General features: G+C 39.3%; 1 protein-coding gene across 1 annotated transcript in view; it reads right to left on the bottom strand.

The window, feature by feature from the left end:
* The window catches only part of LOC107942198 (cocosin 1), a 62430-nt gene that overhangs the window by 37875 nt on the left and 2539 nt on the right, over positions 1-22016 (bottom strand). The window lies entirely within an intron of this gene.

Raw genomic sequence — 22016 nt, forward strand, 5'->3', positions numbered from 1 at the left:
TGTGATGCACATTAAGTCTTCGTCTGGGAAATCGAATCTTAAAGGCTCATATTCCTCTGTCGTTCGAGTTGCTAAGAAGTCAGCTATTGCGCTCCCTTTTATTGACTTCTGACTTACATAGGCAATGTCATATTCCGAAAGGAGGATCTGCCATCGTGCCATTCTTCCTGATAGTGCCGGCGATTCCATCATGTATTTTATTGGGTCCAGCTTTGAAATTAGCCATGTCGTGTGATACAACATATATTGTCTGAGTCTCCGAGCTACCCAAACCAGAGCACAACAATATTTCTCAATGGACGAATATTTTGCCTCATATTCAGTGAACTTTTTGCTGAGGTAGTAGATCGCCTTTTCTTTTCTCCCTGACTCATCATGTTGCCCCAGTACGCAACCCATTGAGTTTTCAAACACGGTCAGGTACAAAATTAAGGGTTTTCCAGGGGTCGGTGGTACTAGCACAGGAGGATTAGACAGATACCGTTTTATCTTATCGAAGGCCACTTGGCACTCCTCGTTCCATTCTCCCGGGTTATGTTTTCGAAGGATTCGAAAAATTGGGTCGCATTGGTTGGTAAGTTGAGCGATAAATCGAGCGATGTAATTTAATCTCCCTAAAAATCCTCTAACTTCCTTTCGCGTGCGCGGAGGTGGTAATTCTTGGATGGCTTTTATTTTATCTGGATCAACTTCGATACCTCTTTCACTGACAATGAAGCCTAGCAATTTTCCCGAGGTAGCCCCGAATGTACATTTGGCTGGATTAAGCTTTAGCTGAAACTTTCTCATCCTTTCGAACAACTTCTTGAGGTTCATTACATGTTCTTCTTCTCCTCGAGATTTAGCAATCATATCATCGACGTAGACCTCTATTTCCTTATGCATCATGTCATGGAATAATGTCACCATAGCCCTCTGATATGTTGCCCCAGCATTCTTTAACCCGAATGGCATCACCTTGTAGCAGAACGTTCCCCACATTGTTATGAAGGTACTTTTCTCCATATCCTCAGGGGCCATCTTGATCTGATTATACCCCGAGAATCCATCCATGAAAGAAAACAATGAATGTTTTGCTGTGTTGTCCACCAACGTGTCAATATGTGGCAAGGGAAAATTATCTTTTGGGCTTGCTCGATTCAGGTCACGGTAATCCACGCACATTCGTACTTTTCCATCTTTCTTTGGTACCGGGACTATGTTAGCCACCCATTCTGGATATTTGGAGGCTTGTAGGAAGCCAGCGTCAAATTGCTTCTTGACTTCCTCTTTTATTTTCAACAGCATTTCGGGTCTCATCCGTCTTAATTTTTGCTGGATGGGCTTGCATTCTGGCTTCAATGGGAGCTTATGGACCACTAAATCTTCATCTAGCCCTGGCATGTCCTGGTATGACCACGCGAAAACATCTTTGTATTCGCGGAGTAAAGTGATCAAACTATGCCTGGTACTTTCTGAAATAGAAGTCCCAATCTTCACTTCTTATTTCCTCTCTTCAGTGCCCAAATTTATTGTTTCCACAGATTCTTCATGAGGCAAAACCTGTTTATCCTCTTGTTCCACCATTCTTAACAATTCAGGAGACGAGACATAATCTTCAGCATTTTCTTCGGCTTCAAATTCTCCTAAGCAAACAGCATTCTCAAAATCAATTTCAAGATTCGTAACGAGCTTATTCATGTCGTCAATATCTGAGCACCTGAAAGTTGAATGGAAAAGGAAGCTACAGGGGGACATCCAAGTATTGGAAACAACGAACAAATGTTATGTCATGGCAAGGAGGCAAATGTAAGGATAGGCTATGAAATGAAAAAATGATTATGAAATTAGTGATAATGCGAAAAATCGTGACAAAATGCATCTTCATTGATATTCTTTTAAATGATAAAGAGCGAATGCAAACTCTTACAAAAGAATTCTATTATATCTAAGGACACAATAGAAGGTTGATGTTTAGCATTACTCTGAAGGCTTATAAACTACAAGAAGCTCCTCAGCAATCCAATTGTTCAACATGAAACCAGGAGGGCAAGGGCGTATCCTCGAGACCTCTTTACTTGCACCAGCTTCTTTGTCAATGACATTTATACTGACATTCTGAAAATCCCTTTCAATTAATCCCAGCATGTTTAGTGGATCATCTTGTCCAGGGTACATCATTCCCGCAGATATAAATGTTTTTGACAAAGGAGGGTACTCTATTGGTTCCCATTCTGGTTCTCGGCCTAAAGTTCTTGCAATTCTTCTCTCTTGATCCTTCTTCCACTGTCTTCTTCTTTGGTGCATGTCAGGCTGGAACCCCAAACCGTATCGGGCCTTGTGGTGCACTGGCTTTAAAGCCCTCACTATTCTTTGCAGATGTCTCCCTAAACCTCTTCTCGCACGAGCTCCCCTTCCTACGGTCAACTTGACACCCATTCTGGTATTTCTCGACAGTTTTGGCATCGGAATTCTATTTCCCTCAGCGACGAAAGTGGCATTGATGAATTCAAGGGATCGAAAGGAACATTCCACTGCGTCCTTGCTTACTTCCAGGTATGGCGCATCAGCAGAGATAGATGCGACGATGTCTTCTTCGCCCTCGACTGTGACCAAACAGCCATCCATGATGAATTTCACCTTTTGATGGAGGGAAAATGGGACTGCTCCAGCAGAATGAATCCAAGGTCTTCCCAAAAGGCAGTTATAAGAGGGTGTAATGTCCATGACTTGGAATTCGACCTCATAGATGTAGAGGCCCACTTCCAAAGGGATTTCGATCTTTCCCATGACTTCGCGCTTCGTCCCGTCGAATGCCCTTACCATGGAATGACAGGGCTTTAAGTAGGACAAATCCATCGGTATTCTGGAAAGTGTAGCCAATGGCATAACATTTATCGCTGACCCATTATCGATGAGTACGTTCGGTATTATGTAGCCCTTGCAGCGGGTCATGATATGCAGCGCTTTCACCGAGCCTCTACCATTTGGCGGTATCTCATCATCACTAAAAGAGATGAAGTTGTCCGCATTCAGATTGTTTACCCACCTATCAAGCTTTTCGACAGATGTGTTGTTGGCCACGAAAGCTTGATTTAACACCTTCAATATAGCGTTCCGGTGTGGCTCTGAATTTAATAGTAGAGATAGAACTGAGATTTGTGCTGGCTGCTTGCTCAATTGTTCCACCACACTATATTCGCTGTGCTTAATAAATTTCAAGAATTCTTGAGCTTCTTCCTCATTCACAGGCTTTTTAGTTTCTTGCACGGGTGGAATTTCTTGCTCGACTTCGACCTCGTACATCACTGCTTTCCCTTTTTGCTTCGAGTCGCTACTTTTCTTTACCGGTTCAACTTCTTTAGAATAGCATCGTCCACTTCGAGTAAAATGACCTACCTCCCCAACATCTTCAGTTATGGCTTTGGACTTTTCAACTTCCGGTGTAACGATATTAACATCATATTTCCACTGTTGACACCATTTTTTGAATGAAAACGGGGTCGACTTGGATAAAAAAAGAATGAAAACGGGAGTCGCCACCGATCCTTTTTGATGAGGTGTGATCGGGTCACCTTGAAAAGTGGTTGTTTTTAATAAACGATTTAATTTTTATTAAAACAAAGATTTTGGTCTATGAAATTTTAAAAAAAACGGGTTCGGGAGTCGGTTACGCACGAGGAAGGATTAGCACCCTCGATACGCCCAAAATTGGTACCTAGTTGATTAATTAGTGTCTTAGTGTCGAAAATTGAAAATTTGAAGGGTTTTAAAAATACGATCCTTAAAAGAAAATTCTGATAACGTGAATTGAAATATAAGATTCTCTTGTTCCGAAGGAATATCACATCCAGCACATTAGGACACGATACCCTAAACCATCGAAACCAAGATCACCTTATAGTTTAATAAAACTATATTTTGAAGCTTTAAGAGGATATTTGGCTGTTTAGTCGAACGAGAAATCGAAACCCAGCACGTTAGGGCACGTTTCCTCGATTTTCCAAACGCGAAATATCGCCTTATTTAAAAGTTTAAAAAGGATATTTGGCTATTTGGTCGAACGAGAAATCGAAACCCAGCACGTTAGGGCACGTTTTCTCGATTTTCCAAACGCGAAATATTGCCTTATTTAGAAAAATTTTCCTTTTGATGTTTGGTGTTAATGCTTGACGGAACAATAACGAATACGACAAGGTAAGCAAAGTAAAGTGAGTAACAACAATACAATAGGCAAAATGAAATGACGAGGCGATTACATACACAAAGCATACAAATAAATAAATAGAACTAACATTTAAAAAAAGCACAAGTGTATATGAATAAATAAACAAGCACCCAATAACAATGATGACAATAAATACAATTATGTAAAAATGTATATGCATGTATAATTTAAAACCATAAAATAAGAAATATATATATATATATTACAGAATATGAAAACATAGATAAGTATATACGCATATATGAAATCGATAAATATTTAAAAAATGTAAATGTATATTTATATACTTACAAATCGTGATAATATAAGATATATGTATGTGAATTATAAAATATATGAAATATACAAAAAGCATTTTTAAGAGTATAAAATATATAAGTATGTATATGATGTAAAATATGCATAAATATATGTAAGTGTATAAAAATTATGAAGTGTGAAAAAATATGTTTAAATAGGTATAAGTACGTATATCTACATATATATGTAAAAATATAATATTTAAAAAAGGGGGTATATATATATATGCGTAATATATATAAAATTATAATATAATGTTAAAATATTCACATAATATACATAATAATAGTGTTGAAAACATCTATTAATAATAAATATACACTTATATGTATTAAAGATATATTCATAAATATAAAAAACATATACTAATAATCACAATAGTAAAGACAAAAAATGTATACGTAACATAATGCGAAAATATATAAATGTTGTGATATCTAAAACATATACATAAAAATGAAAAAAATGTATGACGAATAATGCAAAGATATTTGTATGAGATGATGGGAAATATACGAATAGCACGATATTTACAAGTGTATGCCTAATATAATTATAAAAAAAATGATATAAATAAATGAATACATGAAAATAATACCATATACACAAAAATACCTATATATATATGTAATGAAATATGTGAACAAATATTAATATTAATGAATATATGATATATGTATATAATAATAGAAACGAAACAAAATATATATATATAGTTAAATATAATACAATAATAATAAAACAACAATGATAATAATATTATATATATAACAATTTATATTTAAAATTGAATTAAACAGCAAAAATATTATGAAATTTAAGGTAAAAAATTGAAGAAGGGATGAGATTGGATTAAAAACCAAATCTCTGGGGCGAATTTTGAAAGAAATTAAAGGAGAATGAACTTATCAGAACGCGCGTTAAACTATGGGGGATCAAATAAATAATTTGTCCAAACACTTGAAACGACACCGTTGGAAGGGGGACTAAATCGCAAAGTGTAATGGATTTCAGGGTCAATTTATAAACAACGAATAACTTAATTGCGAAATATAAAAATGCGGAAGGGCCAATTTCGCAAATAACCCTTCCGCTCAAAAACACGCGGATCCTACCCTGGTGTGGGTCGGGTCGACCCGCCCCACGTCCGAAACGACGTCGTTTTATCATTAAACAGGGGGGGACCAAAACGGTGCGTTTTGGTCCCCTATAAAAGCTAAAATTTTTTTGAAAAAATTCATTTGAGACCAGGTGAGGGAAAAAAAAGGAAAGAAAGAGGGAGAGGGAGGGCACGGAGCGATTTCCGGCAAAGGGGGGTACCGGACGGCCACCGGAGGCTCGCCGGCGCCGGCGCCGGCCACCGCACGCGGTGGCCGGAAAGGTAAAAATTTTTTATTTTTTTTGCTAACTCCTTTTTTTAGATTTATGCTATGTAAAAATATGTAATAGAGAGTTTTTGAACAATAAAAAACCTTAAATCTGACTGCCTTTTCTGTTTTTGGTCTTTCTCGCTTGAATCTGCTTTTTTCTTGTATTCTTAAGTAGCATTACAGTTGAAAAATGAAAAGAAAAATCCCCCCGTTCCCATGACAGATTTCGGCTTTTAAAGCCAATATATTTGTTTTGTTCCTTTTGTTTATCATTTCCCCATCATCGCATGCTTTCTTTGCTGTTGTTTCTGTCTCTGTTGCAGGTGGTGGGCACGGTGGAGCAAGTGGGAGTGTCAGACGCGTGGGCGTGGTGGACGAGGAGGTGGAGCGGCACACATGCGGCGCTCATGGGCAGTTGGGGCTAGGGTTTGCTGTTGCTGAAAGTTTGTTATGGGCTATTAGGTTTGGGCTTGAATTTGGGTTTGGGCATTTTGGGTTAATTTTTGTTGTAATGGACTAGAAGTGTTTACTAGTCTAGTTTGTTTGGGTTGGTTTGCTGGTATGGGCCTGGGCAAAATGGGCTTGTACAGCTGCCCCTCTTTGCTCATTGTCGTGTAACGGGAATGGAGCAAAGACATAATGCAAGGCCAATTTTGCCTGGTCTTGCTGGGTCTTGACTTCATTGGTGTTCTTCTGGTTCAGATAATCTTCTTCCAATCCACTGCATCTTGTAGCTTTAGATTCAATCTACTACATTTTCTGACATATGCCTTGTAGCTTCGATCTACTCCAATGTAACTTCATAAAGATAAGATCTAAGCTTCAATCTGCTCTGTTACGACTCTATGGGGATGAGATTTGTGTTTTTAGTCTGCTCCACTACTGCTTAGGGAGATAAGACTTGTGCTCTTCACTCTATTCCACTGTTGAATGCAGGGAGATAGAGTTATTGGCTTCAATGTACTCTACTGTAGTCAGGGAGGTAAAATCCGCCATTGTCGATCTGCTTTCTTCGATCTACTTCACCACCAGTATGGGAAGACAAGATCTGCATCGTCAATCCACTTCCTACCAATATAGGAAGACCGGATCTGCTACCTTTGATCTACTTCACGCCAATACATGAAGACAAGATCTGCTTTCTGCAATCTACTTCGCCACCAATATGGGAAGACAATATCTGCTTTCTTCGATCTACTTCGCCACCAATATGGGAAGACAATATCTACTTTCTTCGATCTACTTCGCCACCAATATGGGAAGACAAGATCTGCATCTTCGATCCACTTCCTACCAATATAGGAAGATAATATCTACTTCTTCGATCTACTTCCACCAATATGGAAGACAAGATCTGCTTTCTTCGATCTACTTCGCCACCAATATGGGAAGACAAGATCTGCATCTTCGATCCACTTCCTACCAATATAGGAAGATAGGATCTGATATCTTCGATCTACTTCACGCCAATACATGAAGACAAGATCTGCTTTCTTCGATCTGCTTCGCCACCAATATGGGAAGACAAGATCTGCATCTTCGATCCACTTCTACCAATATAGGAAGATAATCTATTCTTCGATCTACTTCGCCCAATATGGAAGACAAGATCTGCTTTCTTCGATCTACTTCGCCACCAATATGGGAAGACAAGATCTGCGTCGTCGATCACTTCCTACCAATATAGGAAGATAGATCTGCTACTTCGATCTACTTCACGCCAATACATGAAGACAAGATCTGCTTTAATGACTTCAATCTATCCCACTGTAACTTCAGGGGTATAGGATTTGTTTCTTTGATCTGTTCTTGGGGAACATGACCTGCAAAATCCATTTCATGGACCTATTTATGCCTAGTGTTTAGGATGACATGATCAGAATGAATCAAATGCTCCTAACTAGATGTGTATGTATTATATTTGTAGAATGTCATGAGAATGATCCATTTTTAATGCTTAGGTTGTCATTCCTCATTGTTCATCAAGGTTCTATCACTGATGTCTTCTTGTTCAGCCAGTTTGACAGAAAACCCAAAGAAATAGACGCTATTTAGACTATCATTTCTCAAATGTTTCCAACCCTTAGGTTTGGTTAGTTCTAAACAATAGTCCTGTTTCAGGTCCTCGTATTATTTAGAAACTTTCAAGTAATATGCAGAACTCCTTCTGCATGTGTATTGTCAATCCATTAATCGTTATTTCAAGGAAAAATGCTTGAAAGATTATCAAAATGGACAAAATAAAATTTTGCTGAGAGCAAAGCTCGAAATGAATAAATCAATCAAGATAGCAAACTTTGCTGAGATATGATGAAAAAGATTATCACAATGAATAAGATGGAATTTTATTGGGAGCAGAGCTCTAAATGAACAAATAGCAAATTTTGCTAAGATAAGATAAAAAAAACAGGTGCTCCAGATATCGCAGCATGAGCTCCTCTGCACAAACTCTGTGTTTAGAAATCCTAAAAGACTTTGTTGATGCCCCAAGATGTAGCATCTCTCCTTCTTGTTAATTCGGAGAAGACAAAACTACTCTATGCCTCAACTTTGATCGAAAATTCGAATTGCCCATTCCTGGGTTTTCAATTCAAAGCCCCTTTGGTCTCAAGGTGCCCTTTGCGGGTTTTCGCCTTGGCCTCTCCCCTTTTTTTTTTTTTTTTTTTTTTTAGGCAAAGTACCTCTTCACTGAATCCGAATTCACAGGATTGGGCAAGCTTTTGCCATCCATCCCAGTTAAAATTAATGCCCCTCCTGAAAAGGCCTTTTTTACTACATAAGGTCCCTCCCAGTTTGGCATCCACTTTCCTCTGAAGTCCTTTTGTATGGGAAGGATCTTCTTCAGTACCAAGTCCCCTTCATGGAAGTTTCTAGGACGAACTTTCTTATTGTAAGCTCGCATCATTCGTTTCTGGTACATTTGACCATGACGGATAGCTCTTAACCTCCTTTCCTCAATCAAGTTCAGCTGATCATATCGGGCTTGGACCCATTCTGCTTCATCTAACTTTAGTTCTGAAAAAACTCGGAGAGAGGGAATTTCAACCTCAATTGGTAGCACTGCCTCCATCCATAAACCAAAGAGAATGGTGTTGCCCCGGTAGAAGTCCTGACGGATGTTCGATAAGCATAGAGGGCGAATGGCAACTTCTCGTGCCAATCTCTATAGGTCTCAGTCATTTTCCCCACAATCTTTTTGATATTTTTATTGGCTGCCTCCACCGCACCATTCATCTTCGGACGATATGGCGATGAGTTGTGGTGCTTGATCTTGAATTGATTACAAACCTCTGCTATCGTGCTATTATTCAAATTTAATGCGTTGTCTGATATGATCCTTTCAGGCATTCCATACCGACATATGATTTCCTTCTTTAAAAACTTGCTGACAGCTGTCTTTGTGACGTTGGCGTAAGAAGTAGCCTCTACCCACTTAGTAAAGTAGTCAATCACTACAAAAATGAAACGATGTCCGTTTGAAGCCTTTGGCGATATCGGCCCAATGACGTCCATGCCCCACATGGAGAAAGGCCATGGGGAAGTCATGACGTGAAGAGGTGATGGAGGCACATGAATTTTGTCTCCGTAAATCTGGCATTTATGGCACTTCTTAGCATACTTGATGCAGTCTCCTTCCATGGTAGACCAATAATATCCAAATCTCATGATCTGTCTGGCCATTGTGAAACCGTTAGCGTGTGTTCCACAAATACCATCATGGACTTCTTCCAAGATCTGCTTGGCCTCCACAGCGTCTACACATCTTAACAGCACCTGATCTTTTCCTCTTTTGTACAGGATTTCCCCATCTAAGACGTAACCACTGGCCAGCCTCCTCAACATTCTTTGTCATTCTCAGTTGCTTGGTTCGGGTATTCACAATTTTTCACGTATCGCAATATGTCCTGATACCAAGGGTTGTCGTCCTTTTCTTCTTCCTCGTCAATATTACAACAGTGGGCTGGAGCATCATAAATGCTCATTTGGATAGGCTTCACATCCTCTGGTCTATTTACTTTGATCATGGAAGCCAATGTAGCTAAAGCGTCGGCCATCTGATTCTCGTCTCGTGGGAGATAACAAAAAGTGATGTCGTCAAACTCCTCAATCAATTCTAGGACTATCCTTCGGTAACTAATCAATTAGGGTCTCTTGTTTCCCATTCGCCTTTGAGCTGATAAATTACCAATGCCGAATCCCCATATACCTCAAGTACCTTGATTTTGCGTTCCATAGCCGCGCGGATTCCCATGATACATGCTTCATATTCCGCCATTTATTTGTGCAATCAAAATCTAGTTTACTGGTGAAAGGATAATGATCACCGTTTGGAGATACCAAGACTGCCCCAATCCCGTTGCCCATGGCATTTGAGGCTCCATCAAAATTTAATTTCCAAGTATTGCCTTCTTGTGTGCCCGCTTCAGTAGTTGCCACATACATCAGATCCTCATTTGGGAAGTCAAAGTTCAAAGGCTCATAATCGTCCAGGGCTCTACTTGCTAGAAATCTGCTATCGCGCTCCCTTTTACAGCCTTTTGATTCACATAGGTTATGTCGAATTCAGATAGTAGAATTTGCCATCGGGCCATCCTTCCGTTTAGAGCAGTTGACTCCATCATGTATTTCAGAGGGTCTAACTTTGAGATTAACCAAGTCGTATGGTACAACATGTATTGTCTCAATCTCCGAGTAGTCCAAACCAATGCGCAACATAATTTTTCAATTGGCGAATATCTCGTTTCGCATTCAGCGAACTTCTTACTGAGATAATAGATCGCTCTTTCTTTTCGTCCTGACTCATCATGTTGGCCGAGCACGCACCCCATGGAATTCTCAAATACTGCCAAGTATAATATCAGTGGTTTGTCAGGGCAAGGTGGCACAGTACTGGGGCGTTGGACAAGTAATGTTTAATCTTTCGAAAGTTTCCTGGCACTCCTCATCCCATACACCTGGATTGTGTTTCCTAAGAAGGTGGAATATGGGGTCACATTTCTCAGTTAATTGTGAAATGAATCGAGCGATGTAATTCAGTCTTCCTAGGAAACCCCGAACTTCTTTTTGAGTACTTGGCGGAGGTAATTCTTGTATGGCCTTAACTTTGTCTGGGTCAATTTCATTCCCTTTTCGCTGACTAAGAATCCTAGCAGTTTTCCTGATCTAGCCCCGAAAGTACACTTGGCTGGGTTAAGTTTTAGCTGGAACTTCCTTAACCTCGAAACAGTTTTCTCAGAACTTGCACGTGTTCCTTTTCTGTTCTGGATTTTGCGATCATGTCATCAACATAAACTTCTATCTCTTTATGCATCATATCATGGAATAATGCTACCATGGCTCTCTGATATGTTGCTCCCGCATTTTTCAATCCAAAAGGCATCACTTTATAACAAAACGTCCCCCACATCGTTATGAATGTGGTCTTTTCCTTGTCTTCAGAAAGCATCTTAATTTGGTTGTACCCGGAGAAACCATCCATGAAAGAGAACAGTGAGTATCCGGCCGTGTTGTCTACCAAGGTATCGATATGAGGCAGTGGGAAATTATCTTTTGGGCTGGCTTTGTTCAAGTCTCTGTAGTCCACACACATTCGCACCTTCCCATCTTTCTTAGGAACAGGGACTATATTGGCTACCCATTCTGAGTACTTGACCACCTGTAAGAAACCAGCATCGAACTGCTTCTTGACTTCTTCCTTTATTTTTAGCAAGACATCAGGCCTCATCCTTCGAAGCTTTTGTTGGACTGGTTTGCATTCTTCCTTTATAGGCAATCGGTGTACCACGATATCAGTACTTAAACCTGGCATATCTTGGTAGGACCATGCGAAGACATCTTTAAACTCTTGAAGCAACTCAACAAGGTCTCGCCTTGTTTCCTTGGCAATGCAAGCGCCAACTTTTACCTCTCTGCCCTCTTCTAAGATCACGACTTCTACTGATTCCTTATAGGGTAGAATTTGTTTTTCTTCTTCTTCCATCATTCTTAACAAATCCGGAGATAAAACGCTGTCTTGGTCACCTTCAAAATCTTGAGGATTATCTATACTCATGTCTTGCTCAAATAGAGACTCTGAATTAGTAACAGAGTCGCTCATCTCGTTGATATCTGAAGACCTGTTATTGGAACAAATGGAGGCCCAAATAAAAGAATCTAAGAATACTTGTATGCATACTATGATTATAAAGGGAATGAAAAGAATGAAAGAATATTTGCTCAAGATGAAACTAATGATAAGTTTTCACTGAAATTAGATTTTGGACATGTGCCTTTTACAAAAGATTCTTATCACCCCCAGGCTTAGGGCAACAAGTGTTCTGAATATTACTCTGAATTAGTTCTAAATGTTACAGGGATCTCTTCTGCAGTCCAGTTATTCAAAACACTTCCAGGTTCGTAAGGACGAATGCCCGATAAATTCCTTTCCACCCTTTCTTCCGCGGATATGGCATTGATGTCCAACCTCTCAATCCTTCCTTCTGTAACCTCTCCTTCTCTTCAGGGTGGACAATTCCCCTTGAAACAAAAGTCTTAGATATGTGAGGAAAGGTATCGGTCCCCACTTGACTTCTATCCCGCCCAAATGTGCTCTTCTCTTTTCTTGCTTTTTCTCCATCTCTTTCCTCCTTTCCCTCGCATTAGGCTTATATCCCAAACCATAACGGTCCTGTTTGTTAACTAGGATCGGTACTCCGACCCTTCCCTGGAGGTATTTTCCCAATCCTCTTCCAGGCAACGCTCCCTTTCCCATCGTTAGCTGTAAGCTCATTGACGTAGCTTTGGATATCTTAGGCTCTGGGATTTTGCTCATCTCGATGACAAATGTGGCATTTACGAATTGCAATGATCGGAATGAACATTCTATCGCTTCACTATCGGCCTCTATGTATGGCATATCATCGGTGACTGATGCAATGATGTCTTCTTCTGCATCTATAGTCACCAGTCGACCCTCCATCACCAATTTTAACTTTTGGTGAAGTGACGATGGTACAGCTCCTGCAGAATGGATCCAAGGCCTCCCCAATAGGCAATTGTAAGATGGCTTAATATCCATTACCAAAAAGTCCACCTCGTATGTATTTGGACCAATCAATAGAGGTATCTCGATTCTTCCCATCACTTTTCTCTCAGTGCCATCAAATGCTCTCACTATATTTTGACATGATTTCATGTGAGAACTATCCACAGGTAACCTGTTTAATGTGGACAGGGGTAAACATTCAGGGCCGATCCATTGTCCACGAGTACCGCCGGTAGTATACACCCCTTGCAACGGGCAGTGATGTGCAAGGCCTTGGTAGATCCCATACCACCTGGCGGGATCTCATCATCGTTGAAGAAGATGAATTATCGGCATTTATATTGTTAACCAGGCGATCCAATTTGTTCATTGAGATATCTTTAGCGACATAGGTCTCATTTAGCACTTTTACCAACGCATTACGATGTATCTCTGAACTTAGAAGTAACTCGAGCACTGAGATGCGAGCGGGTTGCTTATGCAATTGTTCCACCACGCTATACTCGCTATGCTTCAAGAATTTTAGGAATTCTCTAGCCTCATTTTCAGTCACCGGTGTGTTAATTTGCGGTTCAATTCCGGTCGTCTTCGTTTTATTTTGTTCAACCGCCAAGGCTTTTCCTTTTATAAGTTCCCTTTTTGTATTTCCCAGGTCGTAACGTTTTCCACTACGCGTATAGAAACCTGCGTCATTAGCCTCTTCTGAAGCATTTATCGGGTTCTCCTCTCCCGTGATCATCACATTGCAGTCGTAATTCCAAGGAACCTTTTTGCTATCCTTGTAAGGAAAGGCTACAGGTTTTTGGATTATGACCCTCGGCGCCAGTTGTATTCCAGATCCTATACTCGTTGGCCTTGAAATAATCACCACTGGGTGATTTGGGGCCTTTCCCGTAGGCCCCTCCTCCGAGGCATAAACTTCCCATTTTCAAGTCCTTTGATCTCTTCATAAAATTCTAGCTCTTTGTTGTTCATCAGATTTTGCACCATGGCCTTGAATTCAGTGCAGTTTGAATGTCATGGTCTTCTTCAGCATGAAACTCGCAGTACGTCTTCGTTCCTTCGGGCCTTTCTTTTGAACTTGTTTGATGAGACCTCCTTCTATCATTTGTCTCCAGACCCAACTCAATGGGGTTTTTATCTCTGCAATGTCGGTTTTGATTCTCTTTTTCTCACCTTCGATTATTGCGTTTACCCCTTTATCAGCATAGTTGGGTAACGGATTGCTGCTACGTTGGGTCCTAATGGGTCGTCAAACTTCACAATCCCCATCTTAATGAACCTTTCCACCGCCTTTTTAAACCCAGTACAGTTCTCAATTGAGTGTCCTGGTATCCCTGCATGGTATTCACATTGGGCATTCGTGTCATACCATTTGGGATATGGAGGTTGCATGGGCTCAGATAAAATGGAGATACTATGTGTGCATCAAATAACTTCTGATACAGTTCCCCGTATGTTATTGGAATGGGCGTGAATTGAAGTCTCTCTGTGTTAGTCCTTGTGTTGGGCCTTGTGTTGGGTTCCTGCCTCGAGGGGGCTTGGTGACTAGTGGTTATCATTTTTGGAGGGCCAACAGTAATCGGTTTTGAATGGCTCTTGCTATATGTGCTTACGTTGTTTACTTCGCCCTCTTTTTTCCTTGGGGCTGGTCTTTTGAAGTTTTCCCCCGTGTCAATCTTACCGCTCCTTACCGCGTTCTCAATCATTTCACCGGACATTACCATATCCGAGAAGCTCTTGGTAGCACTCCCCAACATGTGGTTGATGAACGGGGCTTTCAAAGTGTTGATAAACAACATGGTGACCTCTTTTTCCAAAAGGGGCGGCTGGACTTGTGTTGCCACTTCTCTCCATCGTTGGGCGTACTGCCTGAAATTCTCGCTAGGCTTTTTCTCCATGTTTTGTAACGTAATTCGATCGGGTGTTATATCCGTTACATGACTGTATTGCTTCATAAAAGCTTGCGCCAAGTCTCTCCATGAATAACTTTAGCACGACTCAGTTGGTTGTACCATTTGGCTGCAGATCCGATCAAACTGTCCTGGAAGCAGTGGATTAACAGCTGATCATTGTTGACGTATCCTGTCATTCTTCGACAGAACATAGTTATATGAGCTTCAGGGCAACTAGTCCCATTATATTTTTCGAATTCCGGCATTTTGAACTTAGGTGGGAGTACTAAATCAGGGACCAAACTCAGATCCTTGGCGTCAACCCCGCGATGATAGTCGATGTTCTCCATGACTCTAAATTTTTCCTCTAACCATCTACATCGGTCCTCCAGCTGTTTTGGCAGGTTCATTCTTGTTTTTTCTGTTTCTGCCACTCATCGAGGTCCGGGACCACAGGATTAGTGGGATTATCCCCAGGATTAGAACCCGAGCCCATTTGAAAATGCAATGGTACCGAGGCACAGCCAGATATTGAGGTCTAATGGTAACCGGTACCCTCTGTGGGTACACCTCTGGTTGTGCTTGAATGTTAGTTGGGGTGAAACCTGGAGGATAAATAGGGTCATCGTGATCTTCCCCGCATCGACTACGGGATCTTTTCCTTTGTTATTTCCTCCAGCCAATAACTGCTTTAATTGGTTCATCACAGTGTTCTGGGATTCTAACATGTCTTGCTGGATTTTTTCCAGTCGCTCATGCATCTGATCTTGCATCTCTCGTTGCAACTGTTCCAATCTTTCCATCCTTTGATCCATTACTTTTGTTTGGCGACGAGTACCGTAGTGATATTTGATTAGATTTTTGTTGGTTTCCAGGGTAACTGTCATAATTTAATTTTATTAGGGTCATTTTATGAAACTTACTGCATATGATGTAATGCAAATGTATGAGATGAATGCAAAAAGAGGCATTGATTCGAATTCAATTTCATTAGAAAACTCAACTACAAAGAAATTTCTTTACATAAAATAAATTACATATACGGCTTCGCCTTTATACCTAAGGCCTTAACCTTCCTAAGAAGCCACGCTAAATCTCGACCTCGGCTTGATTCTGACTCATATTTTAAACTCAATACATCGGCCTGAACTGCTAATGTTTGCAGATGATCAGCCATTTCTCGCACTTGAGTCACAGCTTCGCCCATAACGTAATCTCTATCTCTAATCTGCCTTTGAGAATGATGGAATTGCTCTTGCCATTGATCATTACTCCTCTCAAGAAGCTCCATTCGTAGCTCAGAATTGTGTAATGCGTCCTCAAGCTCCTCTACCTTTTCTTCAGTTCTTCGATCTTATTTAAGCTTGCTCTTAATTCGATCATGGAGTTGCGACTACGGTACGAGTGAAGTGACTTTTCTAGCTCTGCACCTTGGCCTTCAACCCTGCCTTCTCATTTCGGCACTCTAACAAACTCCTTTCCAAAGCGTTTTCTCGAGCTCGAGCATCTTGAAATTTCTTTTCCCACTGATGGCCCTATTCTTTTCCTCATTGATCTCTTGTCGCCACTGCTCTGACGTTTTGCCCAGACCGACAGTTCTCATCGACAATCGCAGCTTCTTGTAATCTGTTTTTAGACTATCCAAATCCTCTTCAGCTTTGTTCTTTCCCTTCCTTAATTTCTCGGCTTCTAGCTTGTGGATATCGATGTCTAATCCCAAGTGCACTCTTTCTTCTTCTAACTGTTCTATCCTCTTTCCCAACTCAGAATTTCTTTTCTCAAAGTCTCGTTTGATGATCTCTAATTCTGACGGAACTACTTGTAGATGCTCCTCTATAGACTGAACGCAATCTTCCCTTGGCTTAGGGATGTTGTCATTGACTCTTTTATTCCACCACCCATAATATTCTGAAGTTGCCATCGCTCCTATGGTAAATCTTTTCATTCGGTGAACCTGTTTCCAAGCGTTAGATATTTCTCGAGTTTTTCTCTTGTAGTTTTCATCCTTATAAGAAAACTCACATTGAGCCAACCCTTGTGTTGCTGGTATGAACTGTCTCGATCTATATTGTCTTAATACGAGTAAAGGGGCATAACCGATAGCTCCCCAAATTCCGAGTAAAGGGACCCAGTCGAAGTCACTACATCGATACAGGATCTCGTCGGGTACCATCCAAGGAGCTTTCCATTCAACGTCATCCTCCTGAAGATTTTGGAGAATCGTCATCCACTTCTCTTCCGTGATGTCGTCTCGTCTTGGTGTAGCAACTTGTTCCTTCAACGGGGAATAACCTTCTGAGAAGACTCGATAAGAGACATTTTCCACCTTCCAAAAGTGACTATGGAACCACACCAATAGTAGCTGTGCGCATCCGATGAACCTTCCCTCCCCTGCTCTTCGACATGTGCTTAGAGATCTGAAGGTTTCTGCTAAGATTGCCGGGATGGGCGTGACTCCTTTACTAAGCCGATCGAACAAATCAGAGACGGCCTCATCTACGTGCCCTAAAGCTCTAGGGAAAATTACCAAACCATAGATACCTAGAGCGAAGACATCCACTCTTTTCTTCACATCGGGGTGTGCTAATACTAAATCTCGCAAGCTTTTCCAAGGAACGCATTTACTGTCTCCTTTCTGTTGGATCCGGGCAGCGACCCACTGTTCGCTCATCCCTGTAATGCTCATCAATTTTTTTAATAATGTCGGGACACTAGCAGCTCTAGAATAGGCTTTGTCAATTTGAATCTTTGGACACCGAAGCAAGGTCGTATATTCTTCCACGGTGGGCACCAAGTCCACTTTTCCAAAAGTGAAACAACTGTAAGCAGGATTCCAAAACTGGGCTAGGGCTCGGAATAAATGCTTGTCCACTTTGACACCAAGTAGGTGAGACAAGTCCCCGTAATCACAGTAAAACATCTGCTTGGTCCCGTCGTCCCATTGATCCCATATTTCCTTCATTTCTCGTAGATCATTTTGGACCATGCTGATACGGGTGAAGTCCCATAACTCTGATACGTACCCTTCTGCAAGACTATCGCCTTTCTCTCTCCACATCGTCTCAGCCCATAATCGTACAGCTGCATTGTCTTCTACTTTATCAAGAAACCTCTTTTCCATGATAAGCTTTCTATCTATACTGAACGTGAATCGACACCTCTTTTGAAATGAAAATGCCATGCAATCACAAACAAAGCAAATTAGATCTAGGATTTAAAATAAACAATAATAAATAAATAAAGCATCTATTCGGTAAACACTAGGGTCTAGAATAGCTCTATCTCGGTGGGTTCTTATGGCTCGCTACATGTGGTTTGGTTCTAAAGTGAGGGTACCTGAACCAGCAGATTCCTCGATCCTCACCCATTATAGGCTCATATGGACCGAGTTCAGTTCAGGGGAATACATTTCCCTATGGCCATGCGGAGATGAAAATCTCACGAAGACATAGGTACGGATGTATCCCGGAAGCGATTCACTATCCCATGCGGAGGTGAAAACCTCACGAAGGCGTAGTTTCTCACTCCCACTTAAAAGGTGTGACCAACGGTCATGCAATGGAATGTGCGGAGGTATAAAATACAGAACACGATAAAAATGTAACTCAAAACAAAAGATGAGAGGATCGTAAATTTAAATCGAATTTTCAACTTTCGACAAAAGACAAGAGATAATCAACACGTGGCTTGACTCTCTTATGTCCCCAGCGGAGTCGCCAAGCTGTTGACACCATTTTTTTGGATGAAAACGGGGTCGACTTGGATTTTGAAAATAAAACGAAAAATGGGAGTCGCCACCAATCTTTTTTGATGAGGTGTGATCGGGTCACCTCATAAAACGATTGTTTTTAATAAACGATTTAGATTTTATTAAAACAACGATTTTTGTCTACGAAATTCAGAAAAACGGGTTCAGGAGTCGGTTACGCACGAGGAAGGATTAGCACCCTCGATACGCCCAAAATTGGTACCTAGTTGATTAATCAGTGTCTTAGTGTCGAAAATTGAAAATTTGAAGGGTTTTAAAAATACGATCCTTAAAAGAAAACTCTGATAACGTGAATTGAAATATAAGATTCTCTTGTTCCGAAGGAATATCACATCCAGCACATTAGGACACGATACCCTAAACCATCGAAACCAAGATCACCTTATAGTTTAATAAAACCATATTTTGAAGCTTTAAGAGGATATTTGGCTGTTTAGTCGAACGAGAAATCGAAACCCAGCACGTTAGGGCACGTTTCCTCGATTTTCCAAACGCGAAATATCACCTTATTTAAAAGTTTAAAAAGGATATTTGGCTATTTGGTCGAACGAGAAATCGAAACCCAGCACGTTAGGGCACGTTTTCTCGATTTTCCAAACGCGAAATATTGCCTTATTTAGAAAAATTTTCCTTTTGATGTTTGGTGTTAATGCTCGACGAAACAATAACGAATACGACAAGGTAAGCAAAGTAAAGTGAGTAACAACAATACAATAGGCAAAATGAAATGACGAGGCGATTACATACACAAAGCATACAAATAAATAAATAGAACTAACATTTAAAAAAGCACAAGTGTACATGAATAAATAAACAAGCACCCAATAACAATGATGACAATAAATACGATTATGTAAAAATGTATATGCATGTATAATTTAAAACCATAAAATAAGAAATATATATATAAATTACAGAATATGAAAACATAGATAAGTATATACGCATATATGAAATCGATAAATATTTAAAAAATGTAAATGTATATTTATATACTTACAAATCGTGATAATATAAGATATATGTATGTGAATTATAAAATATATGAAATATACAAAAAGCATTTTTAAGAGTATAAAATATATAAGTATGTATATGATGTAAAATATGCATAAATATATGTAAGTGTATAAAAATTATGAAGTGTGAAAAAATATGTTTAAATGGGTATAAGTACGTATATCTACATATATATGTAAAAAATATAATATTTAAAAAAGGGGTATATATATATGCGTAATATATATAAATTCATATATAATATAATGTTAAAATATTCACATAATATACATAATAATAGTGTTGAAAACATCTATTAATAATAAATATACACTTATATGTATTAAAGATATATTCATAAATATAAAAAACATATACTAATAATCACAATAGTAAAGATAAAAATGTATACGTAACATAATGCGAAAATATATAAATGTTGTGATATCTAAAACATATACATAAAAATGAAAAAAAAATGTATGACGAATAATGCAAAGATATTTGTATGAGATGATGGGAAATATACGAATAGCACGATATTTACAAGTGTATGCCTAATATAATTATTTAAAAAAATGATATAAATAAATGAATACATGAAAATAATACCATATACACAAAAATACCTATATATATATGTAATGAAATATGTGAACAAATATTAATATTAATGAATATATGATATATGTATATAATAATAGAAACGAAACAAAATATATATATATAGTTAAATATAATACAATAATAATAAAACAACAATGATAATAATATTATATATATAACAATTTATATTTAAAATTGAATTAAACAGCAAAAATATTATGAAATTTAAGGTAAAAAAATTGAAGAAGGGATGAGATTGGATTAAAAACCAAATCTCTGGGGCGAATTTTGAAAGAAATTAAAGGAGAATGGACTTATCAGAACGCGCGTTAAACTATGGGGGATCAAATAAATAATTTGTCCAAACACTTGAAACGACACCGTTGGAAGGGGGACTAAATCGCAAAGTGTAATGGATTTCAGGGTCAATTTATAAACAACGAATAACTTAATTGCGAAATATAAAAATGCGGAAGGGCCAATTGCGCAAATAGCCCTTCCGCTCAAAAACACGCGGATCCTACCCTGGTGTGGGTCGGGTCGACCCGCCCCACGTCCGAAACGACGTCGTTTTATCATTAAACAGGGGGGGACCAAAACGGTGCGTTTTGGTCCCCTATAAAAGCTAAATTTTTTGAAAAAATTCATTTGAGACCAGGTGAGGGAAAAAAAAGAAAGAAAGAGGGAGAGGGAGGGCACGGAGCGATTTCCGGCAAAGGGGGGGTACCGGACGGCCACCGGAGGCTCGCCGGCGCCGGCGCCGGCCACCGCACGCGGTGGCCGGAAAGGTAAATTTTTTTATTTTTTTTGCTAACTCCCTTTTTTAGATTTATGCTATGTAAAAATATGTAATAGAGAGTTTTTGAACAATAAAAAAAAACCTTAGATCTGACTGCCTTTTCTGTTTTTGGTCTTTCTCGCTTGAATCTGCTTTTTTCTTGTATTCTTAAGTAGTATTACAGTTGAAAAATGAAAAGAAAAATCCCCCTTTGTTTACATGCTTGTTTCGGCTTTTATAGCCTTATTTTTGCTCTCTATTCTTCGTTGTTTTGCAGGTTTGGCAGAGCAGTGGGCATGGGCGGTGGTGGCAGATGCTTGGGCGGTGGCAGCTGGTGTCAGACGCGTGGGGGTATGGGGCCGCTATAGTGGAGCAGGGTATGGGCAACGGCGCCAGAAACCCTAGGGTTTCTGGCTTTCCAAAAAATTTGGAGACTTGGGCTTATCGGGCTTCACTATTTCGGGCTGGTGTTGGTTTTGGGTATTGGGCTAGGCCCAAAATTGGCCTGTACAATATATATATGAAAAATATAAATATATTAAGGATCATATAGAACTGGATAGGAATGGATGTTGTCAAGTGCTCCACAACTGAACTTGCCATCCACCCTAACTTCGATACATCATTATTACCTTGGATACATCTATTTTTGTCTCGTCTTATTTTATTTTGATTTTTTTTTATGAAAGGAATATAGAATACATACAATTTTATCATACATCAAATACATTATATAAAAGTAAAATGATAATTTTACTTTTTTAATAGTTATTATATATAAATTTTTTTGAAGTAATAGTTATATATACATATAAGACAGAAGAATTTAAGGTTTATCATGCAAATTTATTTTTTTTTACTTTTTTAATAATAAGGGTTTAGAGACCGATTAAGTCTTAATTCAATTGGTCTGGTGTTGTTACCAATACGAGAAGACGTGGATTTGAGTGCGCTGAATCACATTGTCCTTTTATTTATGGATTAGGAAGGGGTTATAGGTAATTCTAAGCATTATATCAAATAGATCAAATATAATTAGAACTTATAATGAGATTGTTCAAAATAATA

Source organism: Gossypium hirsutum, chromosome A03 (genome assembly GCF_007990345.1).
Source record: "Gossypium hirsutum isolate 1008001.06 chromosome A03, Gossypium_hirsutum_v2.1, whole genome shotgun sequence".
NCBI classification, from domain to species: domain Eukaryota; kingdom Viridiplantae; phylum Streptophyta; class Magnoliopsida; order Malvales; family Malvaceae; genus Gossypium; species Gossypium hirsutum.